At 37.9% G+C, this 17,221-nt stretch overlaps 1 protein-coding gene across 1 annotated transcript in view; it reads left to right on the top strand.

The window, feature by feature from the left end:
* Positions 1 to 969: 969 nt before the first annotated feature.
* htr2cl1 (5-hydroxytryptamine (serotonin) receptor 2C, G protein-coupled-like 1) overlaps positions 970 to 17,221 on the top strand; it is a 71,307-nt gene continuing 55,055 nt past the window's right edge. The window contains exon 1 of the mRNA XM_043245496.1: positions 970 to 1,139. The gene's annotated coding sequence lies outside the window, so the exon portion shown is untranslated. The remainder of the gene's footprint in view (positions 1,140 to 17,221) is intronic.

Here is a 17,221-nt window from a genome sequence, read left to right on the forward strand (position 1 = left end):
GACATAGAGAGAAATGAAGTGTGCCTCTGTGAGCAGCTGTATGCGGGGTAGTGCTCTGTACAGAACACCGCCAGCGCGTGCCACTTATGAGTGAGTCTGCCGCTGACTAAAGGGAACAGTAATACTGAATGTAACCACTGTTAAAGTTTTTCAACATTAAATGACTAGTAAGTGTTGATACAACGTGGTATAACCACAGACAGCTCACTACAGCCGTCTGCTTTTAGCGAAGTGATGAGAGATCAGATAATCGCAGATATTTAAGGGTGTTGACAGCGTTAATCGCAGACTCTAGTAGGGGGTTGTGATGAAAGACATAAGTATTGTTATACATATGCTAGATGTTTATATATATATATATATATATATATATATATATATATATATAGTGTGTGTGTATTTATACACATATACACACACACATATATATATATATATATATATATATATATATATATATATATATATATATATATATATATATATATAGTGTGTGTGTGTGTGCATATTTATACACACGCAGCATTTTGAAGTATGATGCTTATTTCTAATATAGTACTTAAAGACGCCTGATATTCTGAAGTAGTCACATCTACGAAACCGGGCAATTAAACTTCTGATATGTTGACTCACTTCTGGCACCGCATTTCCAACGCATGCACAGTCGCTCCGTAGGACGACTTCTTATGAAACGATCTCTGTGACTTTCAATTTTCTGGATGGTGAGAAAAGTGCTCAGTCGTCCACTAATTGCACATTCAAAATAATTAAACCGGATCGTCGAGTCTTGAGAGATGCGTTACAGATAAACGTCGGCTGGCCACCACCCTTGCTCCCCGTGGCCGCGCGCCAGAGCGCAGCTGCATTAGCAGACAGCCGGTGGGTCCTTGCGTGTTGTTTGGTATGCGGCTGGTTGCAGGCATACTCTCTCTCTCTCTCTCTCTCTCTCTCTCTCTCTCTCTCTCTCTCTCTCTCTCCCTCTGTCTATGCGCTTCAGTGTGAATGAGCACGATCCTCGTCCTGCCACAGGCTCGCGTTCTTGAGGAATTCGTCATCAATGAAAGTGAAGGAAGACTAAACAGAAGAGGAAAAACGCGAGAATGCCGGCAGGTCAGATGAGACAGACGATTCCTTAATGGGTGAGTTAATCATAAATAACATATTCTTTTTTTTAATACCAAAAACGATACACTTGTAGCTATGTTTATTTATCTGATTCGTTTTAAAGGGATACATCTCTTTCTTCTCGTTGCGAATTATTACGTATTTCTTTAACAGCTGCATTTTCCCCAAGCGTTTACGCGTGGCTTATCTGTAAAAAGAAAAGTATATAAAAGTCTAATTTAAGTGTTTACAGTTACTTATTTTTTGAAAACGAGTGTGAGATGGAAAAGGGGATGAGTTCCTAAACCGTTGAAATACAGATTCAATCCATTGCAAGTAATTACTCTATTTGGCTTCTCTTTGTTTGGCAGTGATCCTTTGCGCGGTCAAGACAATGCGTTATAAATGCTATAAAATCGTATTTTAATGACAGCAGTGCTGGTGATTTTGCTATTATGTAGTTGGAGATGATTCTCAAAGATTGCACTGAAATGCGCCGTGATGTGTACTGTGAACTTTAGTGTTTCCTTTGCGCATCACTCCACATCCATTACGCATCTTATTAATCAAGTGAAAAAAACGCATTAAGTCAAACATTTGCCTGAAATAGAGTCATGACCTTACGCAAGTCCTTCCCCAATTACTAGCAAATAATTATTCGTCAGTGACAAAGAGTGTGAAGTGAATCCACGTCCAGTGGCATTTAGATGTGGCGTCTTTGCTCTAAGAGATCTAGTTTTTATTTGTCAGATTCAGTAATATGTAGAGACAGATTTATGAGCCCTGGTCACGTTCTTTATAGTTGCGGACGTATGTTTGCTTTGAGTTAATTAAAATTGATGATTAATTGATTATGTCAGTTTAATAAGTAGGACCACTCTGACCCTAGCTTTGAATTTATGACTGCTGGCTTCGTGTGGTGACATTTTGCGACGCGATGTGTCCAGATTCCTTTCAGCTTCCTTTCCGCTGCTTGAGGAACGTGTAAAGGGGACTTGGAGATGCGCGCGCCCGCGAGAAAGAGTGAGGACGCGGACAGGTTCGAAAAGTGGACGCTGTAATAAGATGAAATGACGCAATACGACTGACATCATCCGACATCAGAGTTGCATGCGTAATTGTGCCACAATTACTGCCGTTCAAAATTGCATCAAGCCTGCGTTTTGGGAACGAAAGTGAGATAAACAGTACGTTGTATCACAGAAAGGTGTGATGGTATCCGAGCTGATTCTGGCATGTTTGTGCCATGTTTGGCGTTGTGAGGATTAAAGGGAGTTCACCGGTATCCCACTTTTTATGGAGAAGAGTTTTGATACCGGTTTTAACACATTAAAATATGTAGTGCTGTGATGAGGCGATTCAGTTTAATCAATGGACAATTTTCACAAACCGTGATTACCCTTTTCTACAATATCAGTGCTTTGAACTTGTACTTTAAAAAAAAGTATAATTAGTTTTAACAGTATTGCTTTGGCATTGAAAAAAAGCACAAAATGAAATGTAATTTTCAAATCGATAGACTGAAATTACATTTTTATTATAAAACATACTCCAACAATCATCTTTTTGTCTTTTGATGACTATATTTTTCTGTTTTGAAAAATCATTGGACATTGGATAACCTGCTGTGGCTTGCTTTCTTTAATTTTTGGAACAAAAAGGGAACAGCGATCACATTTGCTTCCATCGTCTGCTCGCTATTGCAGTATATTTGCTTAACCGTATATATGATACAGTATATATGATGACTTCTGCTTAGAAATGATCTTAAGGTTATGTGTGTGAATAATATATATCTCTGGGTGTGGTTTTATTTTGATCATACATATTTTTAATAGTGATTCCAGATCATTTGTAATACATCTTAGCTGATCTGGAATCAGCCTTTATAATTTTCTTTCTGATCTCATTAGGTTATGTATTGAAGTGGACAACTGATCTGAGTCAACACCCTGGAGAGAAATTGATGATGTGAGGCTGTGCTGGAGTGTGTTCTGGGCTTTGGTTTTGTGTTTAATGTTCTGATTCTCTGTGGGGTTACTCTCATAAATATGAATTGGCTGCCTGGTGAAGGCATTAGGGCTTTGTCTGTGTGGCCCTGAACCGTGTTTAGTCAGTGTTCTGTCAGATCTGATTGTACCCAGTGGGAATGGCTCACCAGCATGAATGAATCGCAGTATAGTTCATAGTATTCAGATTGGGATTGTGGTTGCATTTAGTTTTTGTTGCATTTAGTTGTTTTTTGTAGCATTTGTTGGCACATCTGTGGCATGTGGGTTTTTACTAACAACCGGCATGCATAGACGGTGGGATAAAGACTGTCAATCTTAATCCGGTGGCCTGACCCGCTCCAGTTTAAACTCATTTGTTGGTTTGACAAACACCATGCGCATTAGAAGATCCTCCTCTTAATCATTTTGTGTCTTCCTTAACTGCTTTATTCAAAACAAGAAAAGCTGTCCAAACAGGCACCGAACACACATGGATAAAAACATGCGTGCAGTGCAGGGAAACCTTTGTGTGCGTTCACAGGGGAAAATTCCCTTTCTGCCTGTCTGCCCTTTTCTCTCTTTTCCTCTTTGTCAGTCTTTCGCAACCCCTCATCTCATCTGATCTTGTCTTGGTGTACTCCCGTGCCCATGTCCCCGGATTACAGCCCTGGAGACAAGCTGCAGAAACAACCCACCTGTCACAGTGTTCCACCCTGGGGACTAAAAACATCCCACGTTCAGTGCCACAGCATGGGGAGTTTCTCTGGCCCTTTCACCTGAGTCTTTCTTTTGCTGTGGAAATAGAAGAGATAGCCCATATGTCACTTATCTTCCCTGGGCAGCATCGGTGTTGGGATGAATCACAGGGGGCATTTTGATATTCAGAGAGATCACATTTGCCATGCTTTTACTGTATATATATATATATATATATATATATATATATATATATATATATATATATATATATATATATATATATATATATATATATATATATATATACATATAAGAATGATTTCGGAAAGTTTTGCTGGAAAGTTGAGCCTAATACACATAATTATAAAGTTGTGACTGATCAGAACGAGAAAAATCTAGTGCCAGTTTGTCTTCATTGTTCAGTATTCATGAGAGTGTAATGTTTTTGGCACTCTGGCTGCACCTCTCACTTTCTTTTCACATGACTTGGCAGGTGAGGTGTTCTTTTAAGTGACATGTCTGTGGTGACCCATGTTCATTCCAGCAGCCTGTTTCCAGTTGTTGCACCCCTTAACTGTGCAAGTGGTGTCAGCAGTGTAGATCAAGCTTCAGCAAGGATAGCAGAAGACAGTATTGGTATGATATACTATAGCTTACGCAGCAGTCAGTTTATTAGCAAAAGGAGGAATGGAACTAGAAGGTTGCTTTGAAAGTGAAAAAATACTATAGAAATGCGAATACTAGAAATGTTTGATGTTTTAAAAAAAGTGTTTTTTTTTCAAAACTGGATTCTCAGGATGTCCTTGGGGTGTTAGGAGGTCAGCAGAATTTTTAAAAAGAAATTTTTAGGGTTGCCAAAGTTGATGTCATATTTTGTTTATATGTTTAACGCAAAATATATTTTCAACTTGATGTATCAAATTTGGTATTATGGCTTTATTGTGCTTTTTAAAGACAAGTATTTTATTGATTCTGTTGGCAAAAATGGGGGTTACAGTATGTAAATGGTGTTATCTGCAAAACTGTTTTGTGGCAATATTTACAGTCTATTATAATAATGCATTTGTATTCATTTGAAAATGTTTCTCTTCAGATTCATCTGTCATTATGCTAATAGTCAACTGAAAACAAAGCAAATATTTGCTGGATCATGTTTTAATAATTTGCTTTGGTTTTTGTAAAATGACAGTAGTCACATCATTTTAAAAATTATGTAATGCTTAATTCTGTGACCTTTATTTATTCCAGACCAGTATGACTTTTTTTCTTCTGCAAACACAAACTAAAATATTTTAAAGAATGTTCATAACAAAACAGTACGTTTTAGTTACAATTTACTTCCTTTGTATGGATACAAGACGTCAAAACATGTCTCAAAATGGTTCCACAGAAGAAAGAAAGTTTAAGAATGCAGAAAAAAGTTTAAGAAATTAAGGTGCTTGCATATGTGAAAATATATAGCCTCTATAACGTAATATATGGCCATCCACGACATGAAAAAAATCCTATTCTAACGCATTTCGACTTTAATATGACATATATAAATGGGTTTTCCCTGGACTGTAGGGAGGCTGGTAGCAAGTACTTTATAGAAAGACAGACTGGTATGAAATATGCAAATAAGCAGAGACATGTGCCTCAGGTTCTGCGATTAGCTTGCACTGCACCTAGAGAACAGACACGCTGTCAGTGTCCACAATTAGAGCGGCATCACTGCCAGTAATGCTCGCTTCGGTTCTGAAGTTTTCGAGAATTTAATAATATAAATAATGCAAATGACGTTGTAATGACCTAAATGTTTCAGGAAACAGATCATGCGGTGGTCGGACCAGTAAATAAGCGAACTGTGTGTAGGCTACAGAATGAGGTAGGCACTCAAAAGAGTAATGACAACGTGTATGTGGAATACACTCAAGAACGTGATGGGATTTATGTTTTGTACAGTAGAAGTTCAGGTCGAAGTTGTTGAACTTATTAAAGAAAGTAATTCAGATGAAGCAGCAAGGCAAACACAATCCATGCAGAATAGTTAACTCTTTCCACTGAAAACAAAACAACATGATATAATCTTGTTGCGGAACCCGTTCTTCCAGCTACTAGGAATCATTAGGAATATACACAGGAACATAGACCATTTTCTTTGTGGTTTTCTGTATTTGCAAGTTTATACCAGCCCTGAACTTTATATCCCCACGCTACAACTATACACACGATAAGAGATATCAGCGAAACTGATCTTTAAGTTAAATTAAATAGCATTTTGTTTTGCAGTGTTACACTCCGAGCCTAACTGTATTTTATTAGTTCTCTGTATTTGAACTAATTTGCATTTACATTTTATGTAGTTGCAGACATTATGCATCATGCACAGCAACCGCTGCATTCAAGCTATACCAGGGGTCCTCGTCTGCTGTGGTACTGCAGGTGTCTGCCATTTATTGTTTGATCTCAAGCTATTTTTTTGCGAAAAAAATACAATTATGATATTATTATTAAACACAAAAATGCACAGTTAAAGAGATATTCCACAAAAATATTTAAAATCGTCAATATTTACTTTTTATATACCCAGTATTTACCCAGATGTCATCCTAAACCTATATGCATTTCTTTCTTCTGAGAAACATATGTTGTGTTAACAGGGTTTTTTGGTGATTACAGACAAAATCGTATCAGTTGTTTATTTTAAGAAGAGTAAGACTAGATTCATAATTTTGTGTTTGTAAAGTTTGAGTGGATAATTGGAAGTCTTTGTAGCTCAGCGGTACGTTTAGAAGTGCTACAGATGGCCTTTTTAACTCGATGTCTCTTTTGTTTAATTGTACAAAATCGTACACGACACGTTAAACTAAACAATAGCCATGTTTTTTTTTTTTTTTTTTGCTTTGTTCTGATGTTCTATTTTCATCATGTTCTAATTTTAAATCTGGACATTCTGTTTCCATAATACTTACTGGAAATACTTCAGCTGGTGTCAACAGCAATTCCTCATATGCATTCTGGCTGTCTCCGACTGTGAGCGTTGAAGTTCTGGCTGTGGAAAAACACACAGAGCTTCGCATGTGGCTTTGGACCCCGCGTCTGCGAAATGTGTGAGGCTTAAATTCTGAACGCTGTGAGTTTTGTTTAAATCGTTGTCTGTCACCCGGAACGCATATGAGCCGGACCATAATGCAGGTACTCGCGGTATCGCCTTTTACAAAACACACACACAGACACGCACACACAATAGAATCTGATTGATTTGTGTGTCAGTGCTGAATTGATCTGACAAAGAGAAAGCACATCTCATCAATAAACAGACAGAAGCTGGTAGGATTTTTTTGGTCTTTGGAATTGGCTGCAGGATTTAAAGCATGCAAAATGTATAGAGTAAATGAATAAATTAATATTTGTGTTCACATATATCATACAGCATATCGGTAACTGTCTTTAAAAAAAAGATGAACATCTCAGTTTGAGTCCAGATGGGAGACCAGCTAAAATCAGTTTAGGCTGTTTTATTTGTAAAATGTAAAATGTAAAATGTAAAATGACTTTCTGTTGACTAAAACATTCTGGGTCCTCTTCCTTCCCCTCAAAATACTTTTTCACGACAGACAAAAGTCATATTACGCACACTGCGAAGCCTTTGCGCTACAGCTACACCTGTGGAGTGTCCTGGTAGTCGTAAAAATGCAAGTATATTTAATTTACGAAGCAGAAAATGCTTAATACCCATAAAGTTGTGAAGCGTGGAACAGGGCCGGGTAGTGTCATTACTTTTATTGTGCGTGGCTTCAGACATCGGTGGTGTCCAGAGACTTTGTAAAAGTTTCCGAGAACAAATTCCTCCAAAAAAGGGCTCAGAATTGACAGTGTTTCTTAGACGATCTCCAGATCACATTAGAAAATGCATTCGAACCTTTTAAAGGCAATGTGGGTGGGGCTTACCGTTGCAAAAATGGCTCCCACAATGCGGGTGTTAGTATTAAAACAATAAAACATCTGCCAAATCTATAGATGCAAATTGTCTGTCATGTGCTAAAATTGAATACTCATTATGAGTGAAGTACTTAAAGTACAAGCATTGATAGCGATGGTTGTCTTACTAACGACAACTGAAATAATATTGACCACACCAGATATTTTGGAAATTTGAGGTCAGATGCCAGGTCATTGGCTTCTGCTGTGCTTGTGTGTTTTTGTGTGTCCGTGCGCGTGTATGTGCTCGCTGTGTTAAACACTAAAAGAGCTGAAGTGGCTCTCTGTTTACACCGAGTCCCGTCCTGTGACGCCGAGAAACCCTGTAGATCAGGGTATCAGAACGAGCCTTTAAAATATCTCTCCAACTATTACAGGAGGAGTGAGCCATTCAAACATCCATCCTCCCACAAAAGGCCTTATAGTTCAGTTCACTCCAGTCATTCTCCCCTGAAGCTGTCCTCTTTCTTCCTCTTTTCTGTTTTCACGCTCACATCCCCATACTATGCATTTACACGAATTTTACTCGGGATTTGTGCAACTAAACGCTAACAATATCAAAAGTACACATGACAGGTAGATCAAATTGCAATTATTTATAGACAAACTGCACTGATAACAGTCATAAAACTGCAGCCTATATCCATAAACTGTGGTTTGTGTTTATTTCACCTCCTACATTAACAGGTGAGCCACGTCGTGCTGCACCCCGAAAGCATCCCAGAACAATGCTGAACTCAGCAGAAAACATCAACACTGAAAATCAGCACAATCTAAAAGGCTTTTATGAAGCAACATGAAATCAAAGACTGAATTAGTCATCAACTGTTTTTTTTAGGTTTCACGCATACTTTCCATTCAGTAACTCAAACAAGTAGATTTAATTAGACTTAATCCAGATGATTTGCAGTTTACAGCTGCGGTTCAGGGTTTCGGGTTAGATGTAGATTAATTATCATTTGGATGTAAATTTGATCCCATTCTCATGTAAATTCAATTTCACCATGATTGAGTTTGTAATTATTCTGAATGGCTAACCTATTAATCATTTTATAATTTATAGCTGTTAAGGAACTAATCAATGTGGTAATGGAGAAATCACTTATTTATTTATTTATTTTTTAGAGTTTGCTACTTTATTCTGAAATACCCTGCCCAGCATATGCAGCTTCTTTTGTTTATATTACATGAATATCTTTTTTTTTTTTTTTTTAGTTTTTAACAAATTCATAATTAACATTTTAAGATATCTTACATTTGGTACAAAACAGGATATGACCTGATTTAATGGGTATAATAATGAACATTTTAAATGGGTATAATAATGTAATTAACATAAATGCCAAAATGACATACTGTTGCAAGTTTTACAAGTTCTAATGCAAACATATTTTGCATGTTTGCATTTGTATGTGTTTGTTTTTTTGCATTTTGGTCATGCAATAAACTGCATCTGTCATTTAATTCAAGGTGAACTCAGGTAGCTTCTCTCTAGGCTGCCCCGTCACAGAAACAAGACTAAGAACATTATGTAACACAATCAATGTATAGATTTGACTAGTTCGGGCACCGTAATCTTCTATTGCCTTTCTTTAATCTCTAAATTATCATGGCAGCAAAATCCCATATCTGTTGACCTCTCAATTTGTTTGTATTGATATACCCGTAATAAACCAATTTCAATTGCTCACAGGGCTCTTTTTCCTTTTTTTTTTTCAAAATCTCCTTTGGTGGTCCGAAAAAAAAGCGCATACGGCATTAGAACAACACATGTTGTTGGTGAAAAATCCCTTTAAGCTTTAAAATATTACAATTTTGTTTCCGTGTGGACAAGCTGTGTCCATTTTATTTGTCCGGGTCCTAAAAGGTTTTAAATTTGACTTTAAGAACTCCGCGGATACACTGATATCAGTGTTTAAGCCTCAGCCTTAAAGGTTCCTCTTTCTTTATAAATAAGCAGGCTTTACACGGCCACATCTCCTCTCTGTGTCTTCGCGGGGGACTGACATTCTCTCCGGGGTGGCATCAATAGATCCAGCATGTTCAGTTACTGTCCCGCTGTGTGCCCTCTTTGACATCACGACTCACTGCTCACCGTTATGTGCCAGGCAGTGCGCGCTTTCGCATCGGTTGGTGTGACTTTGAGATTCAAACAGTGTGGAGAACACGAATTAACATTGTCAAGGGCAGGAGTCTTTGCTTGTCTAAAGTTCAGGGCCTCCGAACAAGACACAAGAGTACGTCTGAGACTGAATTTATGCTGTGAAGTAGCGAGACAGACAGAGAGGGAGGGGGGCAGGATAGAGGACAGGAAGGCAGCCAGCCATCAAAGAAGATATTGAATAAAGAGGGTCATTCTGTATCCAGATCAGTCTCTGTCTCTTGTTGAAAGGCCATTTATCAAGACTTGTTTACCTCTTTCTATACCTGCATGTAATCAGATGTACCTAACTGTCCTCAGAATAGTGCCTGCTCTATTACTGAACTTCAGTGGCAGATCGGGTTATTGATAATATGTAGTGACACTGATATACCCTATTTTGTTTAAATTAATTAAAAATAAAGTAACTGCCAATGTGGACACTAATTAAAAATGGCTATTCATTTTGAGATTATTATTTAAGTATTTAAATGGATAGTTTCCCCAAAAGTTTACCCTCACATGGTTTGTTTTTTTTTACTGTGGATCACAACAGTGATCACTAGAAGCTTGCAGTTAATCAGCATCAGCAATATTTAGTTGTGATATATTGATAATAGTCACAATATATTATTGTTTTATTGATTTTAGGATTTCTATTTATGTTTGCTTTTTAAGATGTCACCTACTGTACCTGTATTGGCTGAGGGTACTATTACTCTTCATCACCATATAGTGAACTATATGTTTACTATCTCACGTCCTAAAATTTGTACCCAACCCAAATCACTTTTAAAAAGACAAAGAAAACCTGAACTGAGACAGACCTGATAAAAGTGAGTTATTTCGAACCCAAATAAGCTTGAATGTAAAATGCTTTTAAGCCACGTTGCCAGATAATGTAACCCAACTTGTGTATGTCAACGTGTATGAGTGTACATTAATTTGATTTTGATTAGTAACATTAACTGCATTCAGATGGTTTTCTGTAATCAATATCTGGCAACGGTGCATAGTTTTTATGCTCGGGTGAGCAATTCAAATGAGATCAATTGCTAATAGCTTTATGTTGTACCTCAAATGAGACAAAAAATTATATTTATGTTAATATTAATAAGCAAATCCCTGCACTCATTCTCTCAAATGGCTCGGGTATTGCAGTTATATGGAGCTTATGCACTGCAGTGCACAGCAGTTTCTCAGAAAGTTTGCTCATTTACACACAGGCACAGATTGACAGAGAACAGAGAAGTGGAGGGATAAGAAACGTTGTTCTAAATTTATTTAAAATGTATTTAAATAATTGCATGTTCTTACACGCATGAATCAAATAACGTAATTACGTTAATGTTTTACGTTAATGTCATTTATTAAAAATGAAGACCCTGACTAAACTCAGACCTGAGCTGTGCAAGGCACTTGTCCAAGTTTTGGCCCCAAATCTGCTCTGGTCTCAGGACAGGCCTTTGAATTTTTGGATCCAGGTGGACCCATGAAGGTTGTGAAAGGATATAGTTTGTCTCACAGGCTGTTTGCGAAAGTGTATTTCATGCAGTGGGAGTTTATGATAATGTGTGAAGAAAGCCTCACAAATCTTGTCCAGAATACACACACATACATATTTACAATTGATCCAAACCATGAGGCTGCCCTCTATTCTTATAATCCTCTTTGCTTTGTGATCTTTTTATCTGGGGTCTTACGGATGACAGAGCAGAGTGAGAAAGAAAGACCTCTGCACCACAGTCTCAGGGAGACTCTGAATCTTTGGGATTGCTGTATAACAGCTTGGAAGGAACCTGTTGTACAGCATATTGTGCAACAAACAACGTGCCCACAGAGAAACTTCCCTCTCACGCACAAATGCACATATTCTGGCATCATGCCCCTGAAGAAACAGGCACCTTGCTGGCTTGAGGAGCTTTCAGAAAGGGGGAAAATTATGAGACTTCCTGTAACAATTGCAGCACGTACCTGCTTTGTTCTCCATCCTCTAGCAGCTGACATTATTGCATGCCATGATTAAATGACATTGCTGCAGACCGGCTTACGTCACTTCAGGGTTCCTAATAACAGTGCAGATGCAACCATGAGAATGGTTGAACCTGAATGCACACTGACTTTGTGATGTCCCTTCTCCTCCTAATGTCACTCAACAGCTGCACCTCACACAGCAGCCCCGTTGAGGGTTATGGGACGTAAAGTTCTCTGGCGGTGTGTCATTTGCTTGTCGGCTTGCAGACAAGCAACACTGAGCTTATATACCGTAACTCCAGAGATAAGAACTAAGAGGCGGAAAAAGTAAGTGAAAACTGTGGATTAATGGGATGCTTCAGATGACATGTTCTTCTGCAGTAGGTTTTTGTGTTAGTGTCTGTGGGACACAGGTTGTCAGTACCGTGTTTGTTATTAATTTTGTGGGACAGGTGATGGATCACAAGTTTATTCGTCAAGTTCGTATTTAGAATTTGAGTCACTTGAGAATAAGGAAACAGGAAAAGTAAACATCTCAAATGATAGGTTGTGACCCAAAAATTGGCACACGCTTTTCTGGTGCAGGGAGTGGAGGAAATGATGTATTGTCTAAAAAAAACAATACAATACAATTTCAGTAAATCTAATAACTATATGGGCAAATGTTTAGTCAATAAAGTGCTGTTGCTAACTGTTGATGTTGGATGCTTCTCTTATTTAAGAAACTGATAGCAATGGCATGTGAAGTGATAGGACATAATTTATGAATCATAACCTGCCGAACTGCCTAGTAAGTTGCAGTAATGCATTATTGATTTTTATCTGTTGATTCCAAACCCTATATATAACTCATGCAATGTAGAACCTGTCTACTGAAATTGCATGTGAAGTATTGAATGTACACAGCTGAATGTACACAGTAGCCTGGTACATTGAGCAGATACATTGTATTTGTAACATATGATGAATCTATAAAAAGTGATTTTGATGCCAGTTATGCTCTTTGCCGAATTAATGTGATTGTCTGTTTCAGACAGTTATAGATGAGGTAAGGATGGCCTCTGTGGTCTCAGTGTGGTGTGTAGAAGATTGAATTTCTTTAATTGTCTCAGAAAGTCAATCCTCTGGGTCATGTTTTCTTTTACTGTAGAGTCGTTGATTGCCTCCCACTTGAGACACTGTGAAATTATGGGTCCTATCAACTTGAAGTTGTGTTAAAGGGAAGATGGTGTTAAAAGGTCATTGTAACGGCTCCAGTTACGACACCGTTTGACGGACCGCCTGTAGGGCAGTCAGCATTGTGTCTCTGAGGAAACGTATGGTGGTAGACAAGGTCTTTTCCAGTGTTATGGAACAATGGGTATTGGCAAGGTGAGGCAATATGGTAACGCATTTTCAATGGAAGTATATTTTTGGAAAAAATGTAAAAGTCGAAATGTAAACTTTGCTATTTTATTGAGCTGAAAAGCTGTTTCATTATCATGGCACTAAATTATGTTAACATGCATTATGTTTGTCTTGTGGTTATAAATGTGAAATACTGAGTATTTTCCCATTTACAAATTGGAGGAATGGAGGGAAATATATTATGTTTGAGGTAAATGTACCCAAAATGGAATATAATATAATATAATTCACCCCAAAATTTAATTTTAGCTTAATTTATTCTATATTTATACCCTCTTGTTGTTATAAATCTGTATAATGGATATCATTCAGTGGAACACAAAAGAAGATTAAGGTGTGTGTGTTTTGTGATGTTCTTACAATACAGGCCATACAAATGATACAAAATCTTTCTGCATACAGGTTTTTCTTTTTCATGTTTTATCTTAACTGTGTCTTTAACCTTTACTGAACATGGAAAAAGTCTTTAAAATTCTACTTTTTTCTTATATAATCTGCGTCTGTGCTGCCTTTGCTGTGAAGGATGGCGTTGAAAATTTGAAAGCAGTGCTAAAATCCACAGAAAAAAGTCCTGAAATAGATTCCGTGTGCACATTGCAGTAGGTCCTGTAGATGGTCTTTAATTGTATTGGGAATATCTTCTAGACTTGTTAATGGGTCCTTTGTGAACAAGTCCACTTAAAGATTTCTCTAATACACTGAAGTCCATAGCCATCTGTCTTCATGAGTTGGTGTTGAAATTTCTCTATTAAAACCTGCAGTCATCCTGTTTTCTCATTACTTTGTTTCAAGCTTTGACGCAAGAGGGCTTATTGATTGTAGATGAATACGTTTGTGTGAACAGCGCACAGACATTTTAGTAAATGTGGACAGAATGTCTCAGACATTGCAGAATCCCATTCAAGCGATCATTTGAGGGAAAAAAAAATACCTTGACACTGGAAACATACTCCCACATCTTATACATAGACTCCAGTGTGATTTCTCATCATGTGGCAGCACTAAATCTTGTTTTTGGAATTCCATTTCTGGTGGTCCCTTCTCAGTGGTCATCAAACCACAAATATTTCTGTAATGTGACCGAAAGGGATTAGACCTGTCAAACTGATGAATGACCCACTGCTCAGATGTGTAATGAAATGCATCCTGCACATGATTTGGACTTGATCTCATGTCTCACTGGGCTGTTTTACTGGATGCACGTTAATAAAGGGCTAGTTCAGGTAGAGTGAATTTTTATTTATTTATTTGTTTTGTGGGAAAACACAAAAAAATGATTCGGTATTCAGGTACTTGTTTCCTTGTCCTCCGTTTTGGAAGAGAATGGATGGAGCAAAGTGGTATTTGTAATGAAATCCCAGGTAAACAGCATTAAAATGGATGAAATCTTATGCATTAGGAATTTTAAACATGGCAAAAGGAAATAAAACTTTTGTGGAAGGGAAAAAAAGTGTCGTTACTGGAAAGTCCCCCCCACCCCTGTGATATCTTCGCAACTACTGCATGACTTTCCCATAAACTAGGAATGAGCTTACTGGTTGGTGTAACAAGATGGAAATGCAAATCCAAGATCCTTTCGTTCTGCTGCTTCTGGGCCAAACAATGCTTAATGCACAATGCCTGACAAGAGAAAATTAGTATACAGTGATGGATGGCTTGCATCGTAGACATTTGTTTTAAGACTGATGAGTTTGCTTAGGAAGCTGATATCTTGGATGATGCAAAAATCATGGATTGCAGGTGGATTGACCCATCAAAAAGCACAAAGAAGGAACAAGGCTGAGAAAAACGAACAAAATGAAACATATTAATCAAAAAATTTCTTTACTTTTGGGTTTTGTCATTGCCTGTTTTTCAGTTTCAGCTGTTGTTTTTGTACATTTCTGCTAGTAGGAGGGTTCCTGGCTTCAAAGAAGATCTTGTGACTGTGTAAGGCACCTGTCCGTGGTCATTACTCTTGAAATTTATGGCTTTTCTTTTTCTGAATTTGAAACGTTCACCCAGATTTCTTCAAAGATAAACTGCCTAGCTGGATCTAGATTAGTTACAACTTCAAAAGGATTTTTTACTAATTGACATTAAAGATTTCAAACTCAATACAAATCTGTAGCTAATAAGAAGTCCATATGACACACATTACATTACGTAGATATATATAGAGAGAAAAAATGTATTCTCTTAAAACGAGACAAAAATCTGAAACACAAAATGACTCTCACAAGCCAAGACGAAATCACATCAGTTTTATGGGGGGAAAAACTGGCATCATGTTACAAAATATGAGACAATTTAAAATGAACAGAAAGAGTAATAAAGACAGCAGCTTGCGTGAAGGCGGCAGTGTGGTTGGAGAGGTCACTGAAGCTTAGAGCATCTTGGTCTATTTTTCTCCTCACTGGGATTGATTCACTAAAGAGGCTATAAATGGGATATAAATATTTAAAGAGGTGCAAATGGTTACTCCAAACAAAATATTTAGCTTTTGGAAAGTCGCTGAGTAAATCCTTTCTTTCGTGTGTGCACACCAAATGTTCATTCAGTTTGACTAGTTCTGCGCTCTCTGTCTCTTCCAAATACATCCCTTTGATGTGAACTGCTTAATTTGGGTGACAACGCAGAACTAAGAAGAACTCGCCTCTAATCCAAGTAAGAAAGAAGAAGCCAGGGGCACCGGTGGAAATTAAATTAGCAGATCATTCATTTGGAAGGCCGACAATAACAATACGGATGGGTGAGATGTTGCATATCCCATGTCTCTGCCTCTTTTTGCTTCTTTATTTTATAGAGCTGGTTTTCATCTCCATCAGCAGTAGCTGTTATCTTGTTCAGTTGCTGAAAAGTTCCTGCTCACACTGCCAAATTTGATTTGTTCACATCCCTTTCATAGTGTCACACCTTATTCCCTTTAGCGGAGCTCCCACAGCCACCCAGAGATGCAGGCTAGTGTCAATGAAGTTTCAGATTAATACACATGACTTTTTTTCTGCAGTGTTTATTTTGTTAGTCAGAAATCCGTTTATTTTTTAGTCACTCGTTGTTTTCCAGAGAGCCAAATTTGAGGCGTCACATTCAGTGACACTAAAAAACAAGCACATGCTGCCTGTCAGCTAAACCGGGTCTGTCACTCTGATGTGTCACAACCAACCTTAACCCCCGACTGAGCTGCACCACTGCGAGGATTCAGACAGCCTATCACACATACTTTCATTCTCCGGCTCTCTGTCTGTCACAGAAGAGATGGATGACATCAATGACAAATCACTGATCTGTGCCGACCCGAGGAACATTCTCCTTCTGTGTGTGTGTGCGCGTGCAAGTGTGTTAAGTGCAAAATCAGATCTCTGGCCTTTTCGATCCCCAAGGACCAGGCTCATGTGTGTATGTATATTAGTGTGAGATACACCGCACTATTCTCAACAGTGTTACAGATGGAGAATTCAAGGATGTTCTGTCCTCTCCCTGTGTTAAATGCTTTTCATTGTCCTGAGTATGAATAGACCAGTTCAGTGGAGAGTAGAAGAGGATATAGATAGATAGATAGGTAGATAGATAGATAGGTAGATAGATAGATAGATAGATAGATTGCATTTCAAAGCGAAGTGTGCACTTCCTTCAGGCGATCAGCTAGCGATCCGTTATTTTCCGCTCCTCAGAACAGCTCTGTTTGCAGTTAACTCATTTATTGCAGGTGCTGTGAGTTTATCACGCATTTGGGAATGCAACGGCCACCAGTTATGCTTTATTTTCGCTGCAAATGATTACAGCGTTTCATTAGATTTGTAGTGACGCATTTTTGTAAGCCTGTTTTCAGTGAAGGTGGAAATGAAATGTAGAAATTAGGAAGGTTTGTTAATTTCCTTGCTGTAGTGTAAAATTAATTTATTTTACTGTGCAATTGTATAATTGCAAAATATATGACTACTGTATGTAGGCTTTAAAATGT

The sequence above is a fragment of the Puntigrus tetrazona genome, chromosome 7 (genome assembly GCF_018831695.1).
Source record: "Puntigrus tetrazona isolate hp1 chromosome 7, ASM1883169v1, whole genome shotgun sequence".
NCBI lineage: Eukaryota > Metazoa > Chordata > Actinopteri > Cypriniformes > Cyprinidae > Puntigrus > Puntigrus tetrazona.